Here is an 18043-nt window from a genome sequence, read left to right on the forward strand (position 1 = left end):
TATCAACACATCCAGGGAAAGAAGTGTAGGGCACAAAGTCAATTTGTAACTTCAATTTTTAAAGAAACAAAACCATATACAATTCTTAACTAACAATTTATCTGAAGCAAGTAACTTAATCTTTAAAATGGGACCTCATTTATCATTTTTGCAAAAGTATGAAGGGAGAAAAAATGATTGTCAACAAAAATCACCTTTTAGAAATAATACATATAATGATTTGAAGATTATTTGTCATTTTGGATTTTCACATTTAAAGAGTGTGGCCGGTTAGCTCAGTTGGTTAGAGCGTGGTGCTAATAACGCCAAGGTCTTGGGTTCGATCCCCACACTGGCCATTTGTTTTTCTTGATGACCCAACATCATTGACAACAATGGATTTAAACTTGTAGTACAGTGCTTGGAAACTAGGCTTCATCATCAGTATTGGCTATAGTGATTATCCCTTGTAGCTGCCTTGAATACATTGTAGATCTTTTACCATTATCCTTTAAATATATAGTATTTTACACCCTATTTTTATTTTGCTTTGGGCTGTAGGAATAAATGAAAGCCCTATTACCAATGCCACACTTCAAAGCACTTTATGCTTTATGATTTTTCTTTAAAATAGAAATGCTGTTCAATCAATATATGATCTACTACGTGGCCCATGCGTAAATGTTTCATGCAAATAAAATACAATTCATTTTATAGTGAGGTTGGTGGTTTGTAGTAGGATGAAAGAAGAACTGGTTCATATGTAGCCATTTTGAGAAGCTGTGAAAAACTGATCATCTTTGCCATGCTGTATCAACACATCCAGGGAAAGAAGTGTAGGGCACAAAGTCAATTTGTAACTTCAATTTTTAAAGAAACAAAACCATATACAATTCTTAACTAACAATGTATCTGAAGCAAATAACTTAATCTTTAAAATGGGACCTCATTTATCGTTTTTGCAAAAGTATGAAGGGAGAAAAAATGATTGTCAACAAAAATCACCTTTTAGAAATAATACATATAATGATTTATTGTCAACAAAAATCACCTTTTAGAAATAATACACATAATGATATGAAGATTATTTGTCATTTTGGATTTTTGCATTCAAAGAGTGTGGCCAGTTAGCTCAGTTGGTTAGAGCGTGGTGCTAATAACGCCAAGGTCTTGGGTTCGATCCCCACACTGGCCATTTGTTTATCTTGATGACCCAACATCATTGACAACAATGGATTTAAACTTGTAGTACAGTGCTTGGAAACTAGGCTTAATCATCATCAGTATTGGCTATAGTGATTATCCTAGTAACTGCCTTGAATACATTGTAGATCTTTTACCATTATACTTTAAATATATAGTACTTTACACCCTATTTTTATTTTGCTTTGGACTGTAGGAAGAAATGAAAGCCCTATTACCAATGCCACACTTCAAAGCACTTTATGCTTTATGATTTTTCTTTAAAATAGAAATGCTTTTCAATCAATATATGATCTACTACGTGGCCCATGCGTAAATGTTTCATGCAAATAAAATACAATTAATTTTATAGTGAGGTTGGTGGTTTGTAGTAGGATGAAAGAAGAACTGGGTCATATGTAGCCATTTCGAGAAGCTGTGCAAAACTGATCTTCTTTGCCATGCTGTATCAACACATCCAGGGAAAGAAGTGTAGGGCACAAAGTCAATTTGTAACTTCAATTTTTAAAGAAACAAAACCATATACAATTCTTAACTAACAATTTATCTGAAGCAAGTAACTTAATCTTTAAAATGGGACCTCATTTATCATTTTTGCAAAAGTATGAAGGGAGAAAAAATGATTGTCAACAAAAATCACCTTTTAGAAATAATACATATAATGATTTGAAGATTATTTGTCATTTTGGATTTTCACATTTAAAGAGCGTGGCCGGTTAGCTCAGTTGGTTAGAGCGTGGTGCTAATAACGCCAAGGTCTTGGGTTCGATCCCCACACTGGCCATTTGTTTTTCTTGATGACCCAACATCATTGACAACAATGTATTTAAACTTGTAGTACAGTGCTTGGAAACTAGGCTTCATCATCGGTATTGGCTATAGTGATTATCCCTTGTAGCTGCCTTGAATACATTGTAGATCTTTTACCATTATCCTTTAAATATATAGTATTTTTCACCCTATTTTTATTTTGCTTTGGACTGTAGGAAGAAATGAAAGCCCTATTACCAATGCCACACTTCAAAGCACTTTATGCTTTATGATTTTTCTTTAAAATAGAAATGCTTTTCAATCAATATACGATCTACTACGTGGCCCATGCGTAAATGTTTCATGCAAATAAAATACAATTCATTTTATAGTGAGGTTGGTGGTTTGTAGTAGGATGAAAGAAGAACTTGTTCATATGTAGCCATTTTGAGAAGCTGTGCAAAGCTGATCCTCTTTTCCATGCTGTATCAACACATCCAGGGAAAGAAGTGTAGGGCACAAAGTCAATTTGTAACTACAATTTTTAAAGAAACAAAACCATATACAATTTTTAACTAACAATGTATCTGAAGCAAATAACTTAATCTTTAAAATGGGACCTCATTTATTGTTTTTGCAAAAGTATGAAGGGAGAAAAAATGATTGTCAACAAAAATCACCTTTTAGAAATAATACATATAATGATTTATTGTCAACAAAAATCACCTTTTAGAAATAATACATATAATGATTTGAAGATTATTTGTCATTTTGGATTTTCGCATTCAAAGAGTGTGGCCGGTTAGCTCAGTTGGTTAGAGGGTGGTGCTAATAACGCCAAGGTCTTGGGTTCGATCCCCACACTGGCCATTTGTTTATCTTGATGACCCAACATCATTGACAACAATGGATTTAAACTTGTAGTACAGTGCTTGGAAACTAGGCTTCATCATCAGTATTGGCTATAGTGATTATCCTAGTAACTGCCTTGAATACATTGTAGATCTTTTACCATTATACTTTAAATATATAGTATTTTACACCCTATTTTTATTTTGCTTTGGACTGTAGGAAGAAATGAAAGCCCTATTACCAATGCCACACTTCAAAGCACTTTATGCTTTATGATTTTTCTTTAAAATAGAAATGCTTTTCAATCAATATATGATCTACTACGTGGCCCATGCGTAAATGTTTCATGCAAATAAAATACAATTCATTTTATAGTGAGGTTGGTGGTTTGTAGTAGGATGAAAGAAGAACTGGTTCATATGTAGCCATTTCGAGACGCTGTGCAAAACTGATCTTCTTTGCCATGCTGTATCAACACATCCAGGGAAAGAAGTGTAGGGCACAAAGTCAATTTGTAACTTCAATTTTTAAAGAAACAAAACCATATACAATTCTTAACTAACAATTTATCTGAAGCAAGTAACTTAATCTTTAAAATGGGACCTCATTTATCGTTTTTGCAAAAGTATGAAGGGAGAAAAAATGATTGTCAACAAAAATCACCTTTTAGAAATAATACATATAATGATTTGAAGATTATTTGTCATTTTGGATTTTCACATTCAAACAGTGTGGCCGGTTAGCTCAGTTGGTTAGAGCGTGGTGCTAATAACGCCAAGGTCTTGGGTTCGATCCCCACACTGGCCATTTGTTTTTCTTGATGACCCAACATCATTGACAACAATGGATTTAAACTTGTAGTACAGTGCTTGGAAACTAGGCTTCATCATCAGTATGGCTATAGTGATTATCCCTTGTAGCTGCCTTAAATACATTGTAGATCTTTTACCATTATCCTTTAAATATATAGTATTTTACACCCTATTTTTATTTTGCTTTGGACTGTAGGAAGAAATGAAAGCCCTATTACCAATGCCACACTTCAAAGCACTTTATGCTTTATGATTTTTCTTTAAAATAGAAATGCTTTTCAATCAATATATGATCTACTACGTGGCCCATGCGTAAATGTTTCATGCAAATAAAATACAATTCATTTTATAGTGAGGTTGGTGGTTTGTAGTAGGATGAAAGAAGAACTTGTTCATATGTAGCCATTTTGAGAAGCTGTGCAAAGCTGATCCTCTTTTCCATGCTGTATCAACACATCCAGGGAAAGAAGTGTAGGGCACAAAGTCAATTTGTAACTACAATTTTTAAAGAAACAAAACCATATACAATTTTTAACTAACAATGTATCTGAAGCAAATAACTTAATCTTTAAAATGGGACCTCATTTATTGTTTTTGCAAAAGTATGAAGGGAGAAAAAATGATTGTCAACAAAAATCACCTTTTAGAAATAATACATATAATGATTTATTGTCAACAAAAATCACCTTTTAGAAATAATACATATAATGATTTGAAGATTATTTGTCATTTTGGATTTTCGCATTCAAAGAATGTGGCCGGTTAGCTCAGTTGGTTAGAGGGTGGTGCTAATAACGCCAAGGTCTTGGGTTCGATCCCCACACTGGCCATTTGTTTATCTTGATGACCCAACATCATTGACAACAATGGATTTAAACTTGTAGTACAGTGCTTGGAAACTAGGCTTCATCATCAGTATTGTCTATAGTGATTATCCTAGTAACTGCCTTGAATACATTGTAGATCTTTTACCATTATACTTTAAATATATAGTATTTTACACCCTATTTTTATTTTGCTTTGGACTGTAGGAAGAAATGAAAGCCCTATTACCAATGCCACACTTCAAAGCACTTTATGCTTTATGATTTTTCTTTAAAATAGAAATGCTTTTCAATCAATATACAATCTACTACGTGGCCCATGCATAAATGTTACATGCAAATAAAATACAATTCATTTTATAGTGAGGTTGGTGGTTTGTAGTAGGATGAAAGAAGAACTGGTTCATATGTAGCCATTTTGAGAAGCTGTGCAAAACTGATCATCTTTGCCATGCTGTATCAACACATCCAGGGAAAGAAGTGTAGGGCACAAAGTCAATTTGTAACTTCAATTTTTAAAGAAACAAAACCATATACAATTCTTAACTAACAATGTATCTGAAGCAAATAACTTAATCTTTAAATTGGGACCTCATTTATCGTTTTTGCAAAAGTATGAAGGGAGAAAAAATGATTGTCAACAAAAATCACCTTTTAGAAATAATACATATAATGATTTATTGTCAACAAAAATCACCTTTTAGAAATAATACACATAATGATTTGAAGATTATTTGTCATTTTGGATTTTCGTATTCAAAGAGTGTGGCCGGTTAGCTTAGTTAGTTAGAGCGTAGTGCTAATAACGCCAAGGTCTTGGGTTCGATCCCCACACTGGCCGTTTGTTTATCTTGATGACCCAACATCATTGACAACAATGGATTTAAACTTCTAGTACAGTGCTTGGAAACTAGGCTTCATCATCAGTATTGGCTATAGTGATTATCCTAGTAACTGCCTTGAATACATTGTAGATCTTTTACCATTATCCTTTAAATATATAGTATTTTACACCCTATTTTTATTTTGCTTTGGACTGTAGGAAGAAATGAAAGCCACACTTCAAAGCACTTTATGCTTTATGATTTTTCTTTAAAATAGAAATGCTTTTCAATCAATATATGATCTTCTACGTGGCCCATGCGTAAATGTTTCATGCAAATAAAATACAATTCATTTTATAGTGAGGTTGGTGGTTTGTAGTAGGATGAAAGAAGAACTGGTTCATATGTAGCCATTTCGAGAAGCTGTGCAAAACGGATCTTCTTTGCCATGCTGTATCAACACATCCAGGGAAAGAAGTGTAGGGCACAAAGTCAATTTGTAACTTCAATTTTTAAAGAAACAAAACCATATACAATTCTTAACTAACAATTTATCTGAAGCAAGTAACTTAATCTTTAAAATGGGACCTCATTTATCGTTTTTGCAAAAGTATGAAGGGAGAAAAAATGATTGTCAACAAAAATCACCTTTTAGAAATAATACATATAATGATTTATTGTCAACAAAAATCACCTTTTAGAAATAATACATATAATGATTTGAAGATTATTTGTCATTTTGGATTTTCGCATTTCAAAGAGTGTGGCCGGTTAGCTCAGTTGGTTAGAGCGTGGTGCTGATAACGCCAAGGTCTTGGGTTCGATTACCACACTGGCCATTTGTTTATCTTGATGACCCAACATCATTGACAACAATGGATTTAAACTTGTAGTACAGTGCTTGGAAACTAGGCTTCATCATCAGTATTGGCTATAGTGATTATCCCTTGTAACTGCCTTGAATACATTTTAGATCTTTTACCATTATCCTTTAAATATATAGTATTTTACACCCTATTTTTATTTTGCTTTGGACTGTAGGAAGAAATGAAAGCCCTATTACCAATGCCACACTTCAAAGCACTTTATGCTTTATGATTTTTCTTTAAAATAGAAATGCTTTTCAATCAATATATGATCTACTACATGGCCCATGCATAAATGTTTCATGCAAATAAAATACAATTCATTTTATAGTGAGGTTGGTGGTTTGTAGTAGGATGAAAGAAGAACTGGTTCATATGTAGCCATTTCGAGAAGCTGTGCAAAACTGATCTTCTTTGCCATGCTGTATCAACACATCCAGGGAAAGAAGTGTAGGGCACAAAGTCAATTTGTAACTTAAATTTTTAAAGAAACAAAACCATATACAATTCTTAACTAACAATTTATCTGAAGCAAGTAACTTAATCTTTAAATTGGGACCTCATTTATCGTTTTTGCAAAAGTATGAAGGGAGAAAACATGATTGTCAACAAAAATCACCTTTTAGAAATAATACATATAATGATTTGAAGATTATTTGTCATTTTGGATTTTCACATTCGAACGGTGTGGCCGGTTAGCTCAGTTGGTTAGAGCGTGGTGCTAATAACGCCAAGGTCTTGGGTTTGATCTCCACACTGGCCATTTGTTTTTCTTGATGACCCAACATCATTGACAACAATGGATTTAAACTTGTAGTACAGTGCTTGGAAACTAGGCTTCATCATCGGTATTGGCTATAGTGATTATCCCTTGTAGCTGCCTTGAATACATTGTAGATCTTTTACCATTATCCTTTAAATATATAGTATTTTTCACCCTATTTTTATTTTGCTTTGGGCTGTAGAAATAAATGAAAGCCCTATTACCAATGCCACACTTCAAAGCACTTTATGCTTTATGATTTTTCTTTAAAATAGAAATGCTGTTCAATCAATATATGATCTACTACGTGGCCCATGCGTAAATGTTTCATGCAAATAAAATACAATTCATTTTATAGTGAGGTTGGTGGTTTGTAGTAGGATGAAAGAAGAACTGGTTCATATCTAGCCATTTTGAGAAGCTGTGAAAAACTGATCATCTTTGCCATGCTGTATCAACACATCCAGGGAAAGAAGTGTAGGGCACAAAGTCAATTTGTAACTTCAATTTTTAAAGAAACAAAACCACATCAACAACAAAATCAACACATCCAGGGAAAGAAGTGTAGGGCACAAAGTCAATTTGTAACTTCAATTTTTAAAGAAACAAAACCATATACAATTCTTAACTAACAATTTATCTGAAGCAAGTAACTTAATCTTTAAAATGGGACCTCATTTATCGTTTTTGCAAAAGTATGAAGGGAGAAAAAATGATTGTCAACAAAAATCACCTTTTAGAAATAATACATATAATGATTTGAAGATTATTTGTCATTTTGGATTTTCACATTCAAACAGTGTGGCCGATTAGCTCAGTTGGTTAGAGCGTGGTGCTAATAACGCCAAGTTCTTGGGTTCGATCCCCACACTGGCCATTTGTTTTTCTTGATGACCCAACATCATTGACAACAATGTATTTAAACTTGTAGTACAGTGCTTGGAAACTAGGCTTCATCATCGGTATTGGCTATAGTGATTATCCCTTGTAGCTGCCTTGAATACATTGTAGATCTTTTACCATTATCCTTTAAATATATAGTATTTTTCACCCTATTTTTATTTTGCTTTGGACTGTAGGAAGAAATGAAAGCCCTATTACCAATGCCACACTTCAAAGCACTTTATGCTTTATGATTTTTCTTTAAAATAGAAATGCTTTTCAATCAATATACGATCTACTACGTGGCCCATGCGTAAATGTTTCATGCAAATAAAATACAATTCATTTTATAGTGAGGTTGGTGGTTTGTAGTAGGATGAAAGAAGAACTTGTTCATATGTAGCCATTTTGAGAAGCTGTGCAAAGCTGATCCTCTTTTCCATGCTGTATCAACACATCCAGGGAAAGAAGTGTAGGGCACAAAGTCAATTTGTAACTACAATTTTTAAAGAAACAAAACCATATACAATTTTTAACTAACAATGTATCTGAAGCAAATAACTTAATCTTTAAAATGGGACCTCATTTATTGTTTTTGCAAAAGTATGAAGGGAGAAAAAATGATTGTCAACAAAAATCACCTTTTAGAAATAATACATATAATGATTTATTGTCAACAAAAATCACCTTTTAGAAATAATACATATAATGATTTGAAGATTATTTGTCATTTTGGATTTTCGCATTCAAAGAGTGTGGCCGGTTAGCTCAGTTGGTTAGAGGGTGGTGCTAATAACGCCAAGGTCTTGGGTTCGATCCCCACACTGGCCATTTGTTTATCTTGATGACCCAACATCATTGACAACAATGGATTTAAACTTGTAGTACAGTGCTTGGAAACTAGGCTTCATCATCAGTATTGGCTATAGTGATTATCCTAGTAACTGCCTTGAATACATTGTAGATCTTTTACCATTATACTTTAAATATATAGTATTTTACACCCTATTTTTATTTTGCTTTGGACTGTAGGAAGAAATGAAAGCCCTATTACCAATGCCACACTTCAAAGCACTTTATGCTTTATGATTTTTCTTTAAAATAGAAATGCTTTTCAATCAATATATGATCTACTACGTGGCCCATGCGTAAATGTTTCATGCAAATAAAATACAATTCATTTTATAGTGAGGTTGGTGGTTTGTAGTAGGATGAAAGAAGAACTGGTTCATATGTAGCCATTTCGAGACGCTGTGCAAAACTGATCTTCTTTGCCATGCTGTATCAACACATCCAGGGAAAGAAGTGTAGGGCACAAAGTCAATTTGTAACTTCAATTTTTAAAGAAACAAAACCATATACAATTCTTAACTAACAATTTATCTGAAGCAAGTAACTTAATCTTTAAAATGGGACCTCATTTATCGTTTTTGCAAAAGTATGAAGGGAGAAAAAATGATTGTCAACAAAAATCACCTTTTAGAAATAATACATATAATGATTTGAAGATTATTTGTCATTTTGGATTTTCACATTCGAACAGTGTGGCCGCTTAGCTCAGTTGGTTAGAGCGTGGTGCTAATAACGCCAAGGTCTTGGGTTCGATCCCCACACTGGCCATTTGTTTTTCTTGATGACCCAACATCATTGACAACAATGGATTTAAACTTGTAGTACAGTGCTTGGAAACTAGGCTTCATCATCAGTATGGCTATAGTGATTATCCCTTGTAACTGCCTTGAATACATTGTAGATCTTTTACCATTATCCTTTAAATATATAGTATTTTACACCCTATTTTTATTTTGCTTTGGACTGTAGGAAGAAATGAAAGCCCTATTACCAATGCCACACTTCAAAGCACTTTATGCTTTATGATTTTTCTTTAAAATAGAAATGCTTTTCAATCAATATATGATCTACTACGTGGCCCATGCGTAAATGTTTCATGCAAATAAAATACAATTCATTTTATAGTGAGGTTGGTGGTTTGTAGTAGGATGAAAGAAGAACTTGTTCATATGTAGCCATTTTGAGAAGCTGTGCAAAGCTGATCCTCTTTTCCATGCTGTATCAACACATCCAGGGAAAGAAGTGTAGGGCACAAAGTCAATTTGTAACTACAATTTTTAAAGAAACAAAACCATATACAATTTTTAACTAACAATGTATCTGAAGCAAATAACTTAATCTTTAAAATGGGACCTCATTTATTGTTTTTGCAAAAGTATGAAGGGAGAAAAAATGATTGTCAACAAAAATCACCTTTTAGAAATAATACATATAATGATTTATTGTCAACAAAAATCACCTTTTAGAAATAATACATATAATGATTTGAAGATTATTTGTCATTTTGGATTTTCGCATTCAAAGAGTGTGGCCGGTTAGCTCAGTTGGTTAGAGAGTGGTGCTAATAACGCCAAGGTCTTGGGTTCGATCCCCACACTGGCCATTTGTTTATCTTGATGACCCAACATCATTGACAACAATGGATTTAAACTTGTAGTACAGTGCTTGGAAACTAGGCTTCATCATCAGTATTGGCTATAGTGATTATCCTAGTAACTGCCTTGAATACATTGTAGATCTTTTACCATTATACTTTAAATATATAGTATTTTACACCCTATTTTTATTTTGCTTTGGACTGTAGGAAGAAATGAAAGCCCTATTACCAATGCCACACTTCAAAGCACTTTATGCTTTATGATTTTTCTTTAAAATAGAAATGCTTTTCAATCAATATATGATCTACTACGTGGCCCATGCGTAAATGTTTCATGCAAATAAAATACAATTCATTTTATAGTGAGGTTGGTGGTTTGTAGTAGGATGAAAGAAGAACTGGTTCATATGTAGCCATTTCGAGACGCTGTGCAAAACTGATCTTCTTTGCCATGCTGTTTCAACACATCCAGGGAAAGAAGTGTAGGGCACAAAGTCAATTTGTAACTTCAATTTTTAAAGAAACAAAACCATATACAATTCTTAACTAACAATTTATCTGAAGCAAGTAACTTAATCTTTAAAATGGGACCTCATTTATCGTTTTTGCAAAAGTATGAAGGGAGAAAAAATGATTGTCAACAAAAATCACCTTTTAGAAATAATACATATAATGATTTGAAGATTATTTGTCATTTTGGATTTTCACATTCAAACAGTGTGGCCGGTTAGCTCAGTTGGTTAGAGCGTGGTGCTAATAACGCCAAGGTCTTGGGTTCGATCCCCACACTGGCCATTTGTTTTTCTTGATGACCCAACATCATTGACAACAATGGATTTAAACTTGTAGTACAGTGCTTGGAAACTAGGCTTCATCATCAGTATGGCTATAGTGATTATCCCTTGTAGCTGCCTTGAATACATTGTAGATCTTTTACCATTATCCTTTAAATATATAGTATTTTACACCCTATTTTTATTTTGCTTTGGACTGTAGGAAGAAATGAAAGCCCTATTACCAATGCCACACTTCAAAGCACTTTATGCTTTATGATTTTTCTTTAAAATAGAAATGCTTTTCAATCAATATATGATCTACTACGTGGCCCATGCGTAAATGTTTCATGCAAATAAAATACAATTCATTTTATAGTGAGGTTGGTGGTTTGTAGTAGGATGAAAGAAGAACTTGTTCATATGTAGCCATTTTGAGAAGCTGTGCAAAGCTGATCCTCTTTTCCATGCTGTATCAACACATCCAGGGAAAGAAGTGTAGGGCACAAAGTCAATTTGTAACTACAATTTTTAAAGAAACAAAACCATATACAATTTTTAACTAACAATGTATCTGAAGCAAATAACTTAATCTTTAAAATGGGACCTCATTTATTGTTTTTGCAAAAGTATGAAGGGAGAAAAAATGATTGTCAACAAAAATCACCTTTTAGAAATAATACATATAATGATTTATTGTCAACAAAAATCACCTTTTAGAAATAATACATATAATGATTTGAAGATTATTTGTCATTTTGGATTTTCGCATTCAAAGAGTGTGGCCGGTTAGCTCAGTTGGTTAGAGGGTGGTGCTAATAACGCCAAGGTCTTGGGTTCGATCCCCACACTGGCCATTTGTTTATCTTGATGACCCAACATCATTGACAACAATGGATTTAAACTTGTAGTACAGTGCTTGGAAACTAGGCTTCATCATCAGTATTGGCTATAGTGATTATCCTAGTAACTGCCTTGTAGATCTTTTACCATTATACTTTAAATATATAGTATTTTACACCCTATTTTTATTTTGCTTTGGACTGTAGGAAGAAATGAAAGCCCTATTACCAATGCCACACTTCAAAGCACTTTATGCTTTATGATTTTTCTTTAAAATAGAAATGCTTTTCAATCAATATATGATCTACTACGTGGCCCATGCGTAAATGTTTCATGCAAATAAAATACAATTCATTTTATAGTGAGGTTGGTGGTTTGTAGTAGGATGAAAGAAGAACTGGTTCATATGTAGCCATTTCGAGAAGCTGTGCAAAACTGATCTTCTTTGCCATGCTGTATCAACACATCCAGGGAAAGAAGTGTAGGGCACAAAGTCAATTTGTAACTTCAATTTTTAAAGAAACAAAACCATATACAATTCTTAACTAACAATTTATCTGAAGCAAGTAACTTAATCTTTAAAATGGGACCTCATTTATCGTTTTTGCAAAAGTATGAAGGGAGAAAAAATGATTGTCAACAAAAATCACCTTTTAGAAATAATACATATAATGATTTGAAGATTATTTGTCATTTTGGATTTTCACATTCAAACAGTGTGGCCGGTTAGCTCAGTTGGTTAGAGCGTGGTGCTAATAACGCCAAGGTCTTGGGTTCGATCCCCACACTGGCCATTTGTTTTTCTTGATGACCCAACATCATTGACAACAATGGATTTAAACTTGTAGTACAGTGCTTGGAAACTAGGCTTCATCATCAGTATGGCTATAGTGATTATCCCTTGTAGCTGCCTTGAATACATTGTAGATCTTTTACCATTATCCTTTAAATATATAGTATTTTACACCCTATTTTTATTTTGCTTTGGACTGTAGGAAGAAATGAAAGCCCTATTACCAATGCCACACTTCAAAGCACTTTATGCTTTATGATTTTTCTTTAAAATAGAAATGCTTTTCAATCAATATACAATCTACTACGTGGCCCATGCGTAAATGTTACATGCAAATAAAATACAATTCATTTTATAGTGAGGTTGGTGGTTTGTAGTAGGATGAAAGAAGAACTGGTTCATATGTAGCCATTTTGAGAAGCTGTGCAAAACTGATCATCTTTGCCATGCTGTATCAACACATCCAGGGAAAGAAGTGTAGGGCACAAAGTCAATTTGTAACTTCAATTTTTAAAGAAACAAAACCATATACAATTCTTAACTAACAATGTATCTGAAGCAAATAACTTAATCTTTAAATTGGGACCTCATTTATCGTTTTTGCAAAAGTATGAAGGGAGAAAAAATGATTGTCAACAAAAATCACCTTTTAGAAATAATACATATAATGATTTATTGTCAACAAAAATCACCTTTTAGAAATAATACACATAATGATTTGAAGATTATTTGTCATTTTGGATTTTCGTATTCAAAGAGTGTGGCCGGTTAGCTTAGTTGGTTAGAGCGTAGTGCTAATAACGCCAAGGTCTTGGGTTCGATCCCCACACTGGCCGTTTGTTTATCTTGATGACCCAACATCATTGACAACAATGGATTTAAACTTCTAGTACAGTGCTTGGAAACTAGGCTTCATCATCAGTATTGGCTATAGTGATTATCCTAGTAACTGCCTTGAATACATTGTAGATCTTTTACCATTATCCTTTAAATATATAGTATTTTACACCCTATTTTTATTTTGCTTTGGACTGTAGGAAGAAATGAAAGCCACACTTCAAAGCACTTTATGCTTTATGATTTTTCTTTAAAATAGAAATGCTTTTCAATCAATATATGATCTTCTACGTGGCCCATGCGTAAATGTTTCATGCAAATAAAATACAATTCATTTTATAGTGAGGTTGGTGGTTTGTAGTAGGATGAAAGAAGAACTGGTTCATATGTAGCCATTTCGAGAAGCTGTGCAAAACGGATCTTCTTTGCCATGCTGTATCAACACATCCAGGGAAAGAAGTGTAGGGCACAAAGTCAATTTGTAACTTCAATTTTTAAAGAAACAAAACCATATACAATTCTTAACTAACAATTTATCTGAAGCAAGTAACTTAATCTTTAAAATGGGACCTCATTTATCGTTTTTGCAAAAGTATGAAGGGAGAAAAAATGATTGTCAACAAAAATCACCTTTTAGAAATAATACATATAATGATTTATTGTCAACAAAAATCACCTTTTAGAAATAATACATATAATGATTTGAAGATTATTTGTCATTTTGGATTTTCGCATTTCAAAGAGTGTGGCCGGTTAGCTCAGTTGGTTAGAGCGTGGTGCTGATAACGCCAAGGTCTTGGGTTCGATTACCACACTGGCCATTTGTTTATCTTGATGACCCAACATCATTGACAACAATGGATTTAAACTTGTAGTACAGTGCTTGGAAACTAGGCTTCATCATCAGTATTGGCTATAGTGATTATCCCTTGTAACTGCCTTGAATACATTGTAGATCTTTTACCATTATCCTTCAAATATATAGTATTTTACACCCTATTTTTATTTTGCTTTGGACTGTAGGAAGAAATGAAAGCCCTATTACCAATGCCACACTTCAAAGCACTTTATGCTTTATGATTTTTCTTTAAAATAGAAATGCTTTTCAATCAATATATGATCTACTACATGGCCCATGCATAAATGTTTCATGCAAATAAAATACAATTCATTTTATAGTGAGGTTGGTGGTTTGTAGTAGGATGAAAGAAGAACTGGTTCATATGTAGCCATTTCGAGAAGCTGTGCAAAACTGATCTTCTTTGCCATGCTGTATCAACACATCCAGGGAAAGAAGTGTAGGGCACAAAGTCAATTTGTAACTTAAATTTTTAAAGAAACAAAACCATATACAATTCTTAACTAACAATTTATCTGAAGCAAGTAACTTAATCTTTAAATTGGGACCTCATTTATCGTTTTTGCAAAAGTATGAAGGGAGAAAACATGATTGTCAACAAAAATCACCTTTTAGAAATAATACATATAATGATTTGAAGATTATTTGTCATTTTGGATTTTCACATTCAAACGGTGTGGCCGGTTAGCTCAGTTGGTTAGAGCGTGGTGCTAATAACGCCAAGGTCTTGGGTTTGATCTCCACACTGGCCATTTGTTTTTCTTGATGACCCAACATCATTGACAACAATGGATTTAAACTTGTAGTACAGTGCTTGGAAACTAGGCTTCATCATCGGTATTGGCTATAGTGATTATCCCTTGTAGCTGCCTTGAATACATTGTAGATCTTTTACCATTATCCTTTAAATATATAGTATTTTTCACCCTATTTTTATTTTGCTTTGGACTGTAGGAAGAAATGAAAGCCCTATTACCAATGCCACACTTCAAAGCACTTTATGCTTTATGATTTTTCTTTAAAATAGAAATGCTTTTCAATCAATATATGATCTACTACGTGGCCCATGCGTAAATGTTTCAAGCAAATAAAATACAATTCATTTTATAGTGAGGTTGGTGGTTTGTAGTAGGATGAAAGAAGAACTGGTTCATATGTAGCCATTTTGAGAAGCTGTGCAAAACTGATCCTCTTTGCCATGCTGTATCAACACATCCAGGGAAAGAAGTGTAGGGCACAAAGTCAATTTGTAACTTCAATTTTTAAAGAAACAAAACCATATACAATTCTTAACTAACAATTTATCTGAAGCAAATAACTTAATCTTTAAAATGGGACCTCATTTATCGTTTTTGCAAAAGTATGAAGGGAGAAAAAATGATTGTCAACAAAAATCACTTTTTAGAAATAATACATATAATGATTTATTGTCAACAAAAATCACCTTTTAGAAATAATACATATAATGATTTGAAGATTATTTGTCATTTTGGATTTTCGCATTCAAAGAGTGTGGCCGGTTAGCTCAGTTGGTTAGAGCGTGGTACTAATAACGCCAAGGTCTTGGGTTCGATCCCCACACTGGCCATTTGTTTATCTTGATGACCCAACATCATTGACAACAATGGATTTAAACTTGTAGTACAGTGCTTGGAAACTAGGCTTCATCATCAGTATAGTGATTATCCTAGTAACTGCCTTGAATACATTGTAGATCTTTTACCATTATACTTTAAATATATAGTATTTTACACCCTATTTTTATTTTGCTTTGGACTGTAGGAAGAAATGAAAGCCCTATTACCAATGCCACACTTCAAAGCACTTTTTGCTTTATGATTTTTCTTTAAAATAGAAATGCTTTTCAATCAATATATGATCTAAAACGTGGCCCATGCGTAAATGTTTCATGCAAATAAAATACAATTCATTTTATAGTGAGGTTGGTGGTTTGTAGTAGGATGAAAGAAGAACTGGTTCATATGTAGCCATTTCGAGAAGCTGTGCAAAACTGATCTTCTTTGCCATGCTGTATCAACACATCCAGGGAAAGAAGTGTAGGGCACAAAGTCAATTTGTAACTTTAATTTTTAAAGAAACAAAACCATATACAATTCTTAACTAACAATTTATCTGAAGCAAGTAACTTAATCTTTAAAATGGGACCTCATTTATCGTTTTTGCAAAAGTATGAAGGGAGAAAAAATGATTGTCAACAAAAATCAAATTTTAGAAATAATACATATAATGATTTGAAGATTATTTGTCATTTTGGATTTTCTCATTCAAACAGTGTGGCCGGTTAGCTCAGTTGGTTAGAGCGTGGTTCTAATAACGCCAAGGTCTTGGGTTCGATCCCCACACTGGCCATTTGTTTTTCTTGATGACCCAACATCATTGACAACAATGGATTTAAACTTGTAGTACAGTGCTTGGAAACTAGGCTTCATCATCAGTATTGGCTATAGTGATTATCCCTTGTAACTGCCTTGAATACATTGTAGATCTTTTACCATTATCCTTTAAATATATAGTATTTTACACCCTATTTTTATTTTGCATTGGACTGTAGGAAGAAATAAAAGCCCTATTACCAATGCCACACTTCAAAGCACTTTATGTTTTATGATTTTTCTTTAAAATAGAAATGCTTTTCAATCAATATATGATCTACTACGTGGCCCATGCGTAAATGTTTCATGCAAATAAAATACAATTCATTTTATAGTGAGGTTGGTGGTTTGTAGTAGGATGAAAGAAGAACTGGTTCATATAAAGCCATTTTGAGAAGCTGTGCAAAACTGATCCTCTTTGCCATGCTGTATCAACACATCCAGGGAAAGAAGTGTAGGGCACAAAGTCAATTTGTAACTTCAATTTTTAAAGAAACAAAACCATATACAATTCTTAACTAACAATTTATCTGAAGCAAATAACTTAATCTTTAAAATGGGACCTCATTTATCGTTTTTGCAAAAGTATGAAGGGAGAAAAAATGATTGTCAACAAAAATCACCTTTTAGAAATAATACATATAATTAATTATTGTCAACAAAAATCACCTTTTAGAAATAATACATATAATGATTTGAAGATTATTTGTCATTTTGGATTTTTGCATTCAAAGAGTGTGGCCGGTTAGCTCAGTTGGTTAGAGCGTGGTGCTAATAACGCTCTTGGGTTCGATCCCCACACTGGCCATTTGTTTATCTTGATGACCCAACATCATTGACAACAATGGATTTAAACTTGAAGTACAGTGCTTGGAAACTAGGCTTCATCATCAGTATTGGCTATAGTGATTATCCCTTGTAACTGCCTTGAATACATTGTAGATCTTCTACCATTATCCTTTAAATATATAGTATTTTACACCCTATTTTTATTTTGCTTTGGACTGTAGGAAGAAATGAAAGCCACACTTCAAAGCACTTTATGCTTTATGATTTTTCTTTAAAATAGAAATGCTTTTCAATCAATATATGATCTACTACGTGGCCCATGCGTAAATGTTTCATGCAAATAAAATACAATTCATTTTATAGTGAGGTTGGTGGTTTGTAGTAGGATGAAAGAAGAACTGGTTCATATGTAGCCATTTCGAGAAGCTGTGCAAAACTGATCTTATTTGCCATGCTGTATCAACACATCCAGGGAAAGAAGTGTAGGGCACAAAGTCAATTTGTAACTTCAATTTTTAAAGAAACAAAACCATATACAATTCTTAACTAACA

At 33.2% G+C, this 18043-nt stretch overlaps 8 non-coding genes across 8 annotated transcripts; all 8 read left to right on the plus strand.

Annotated features, from left to right (window-relative positions):
- The first annotated feature begins 264 nt into the window (after positions 1-264).
- On the plus strand, positions 265-338 carry TRNAI-AAU (transfer RNA isoleucine (anticodon AAU)). The gene has a single exon. It is a non-coding gene; the product is annotated as a tRNA-Ile (tRNA).
- Positions 339-1100: 762 nt separating this feature from the next.
- TRNAI-AAU (transfer RNA isoleucine (anticodon AAU)) lies at positions 1101-1174 on the plus strand. Its single transcript has one exon. It is a non-coding gene; the product is annotated as a tRNA-Ile (tRNA).
- Positions 1175-1892: 718 nt separating this feature from the next.
- On the plus strand, positions 1893-1966 carry TRNAI-AAU (transfer RNA isoleucine (anticodon AAU)). The gene has a single exon. It is a non-coding gene; the product is annotated as a tRNA-Ile (tRNA).
- Positions 1967-3517: 1551 nt separating this feature from the next.
- On the plus strand, positions 3518-3591 carry TRNAI-AAU (transfer RNA isoleucine (anticodon AAU)). The gene has a single exon. It is a non-coding gene; the product is annotated as a tRNA-Ile (tRNA).
- A 2418-nt stretch (positions 3592-6009) lies between these two features.
- On the plus strand, positions 6010-6083 carry TRNAI-GAU (transfer RNA isoleucine (anticodon GAU)). The gene has a single exon. It is a non-coding gene; the product is annotated as a tRNA-Ile (tRNA).
- A 4842-nt stretch (positions 6084-10925) lies between these two features.
- On the plus strand, positions 10926-10999 carry TRNAI-AAU (transfer RNA isoleucine (anticodon AAU)). The gene has a single exon. It is a non-coding gene; the product is annotated as a tRNA-Ile (tRNA).
- Positions 11000-12540: 1541 nt separating this feature from the next.
- TRNAI-AAU (transfer RNA isoleucine (anticodon AAU)) lies at positions 12541-12614 on the plus strand. Its single transcript has one exon. It is a non-coding gene; the product is annotated as a tRNA-Ile (tRNA).
- A 1583-nt stretch (positions 12615-14197) lies between these two features.
- TRNAI-GAU (transfer RNA isoleucine (anticodon GAU)) lies at positions 14198-14271 on the plus strand. Its single transcript has one exon. It is a non-coding gene; the product is annotated as a tRNA-Ile (tRNA).
- The last annotated feature ends 3772 nt before the right edge of the window (positions 14272-18043 follow it).

Source organism: Crinia signifera, chromosome 2 (assembly GCF_055691185.1).
Source record: "Crinia signifera chromosome 2, ASM5569118v1, whole genome shotgun sequence".
NCBI classification, from domain to species: domain Eukaryota; kingdom Metazoa; phylum Chordata; class Amphibia; order Anura; family Myobatrachidae; genus Crinia; species Crinia signifera.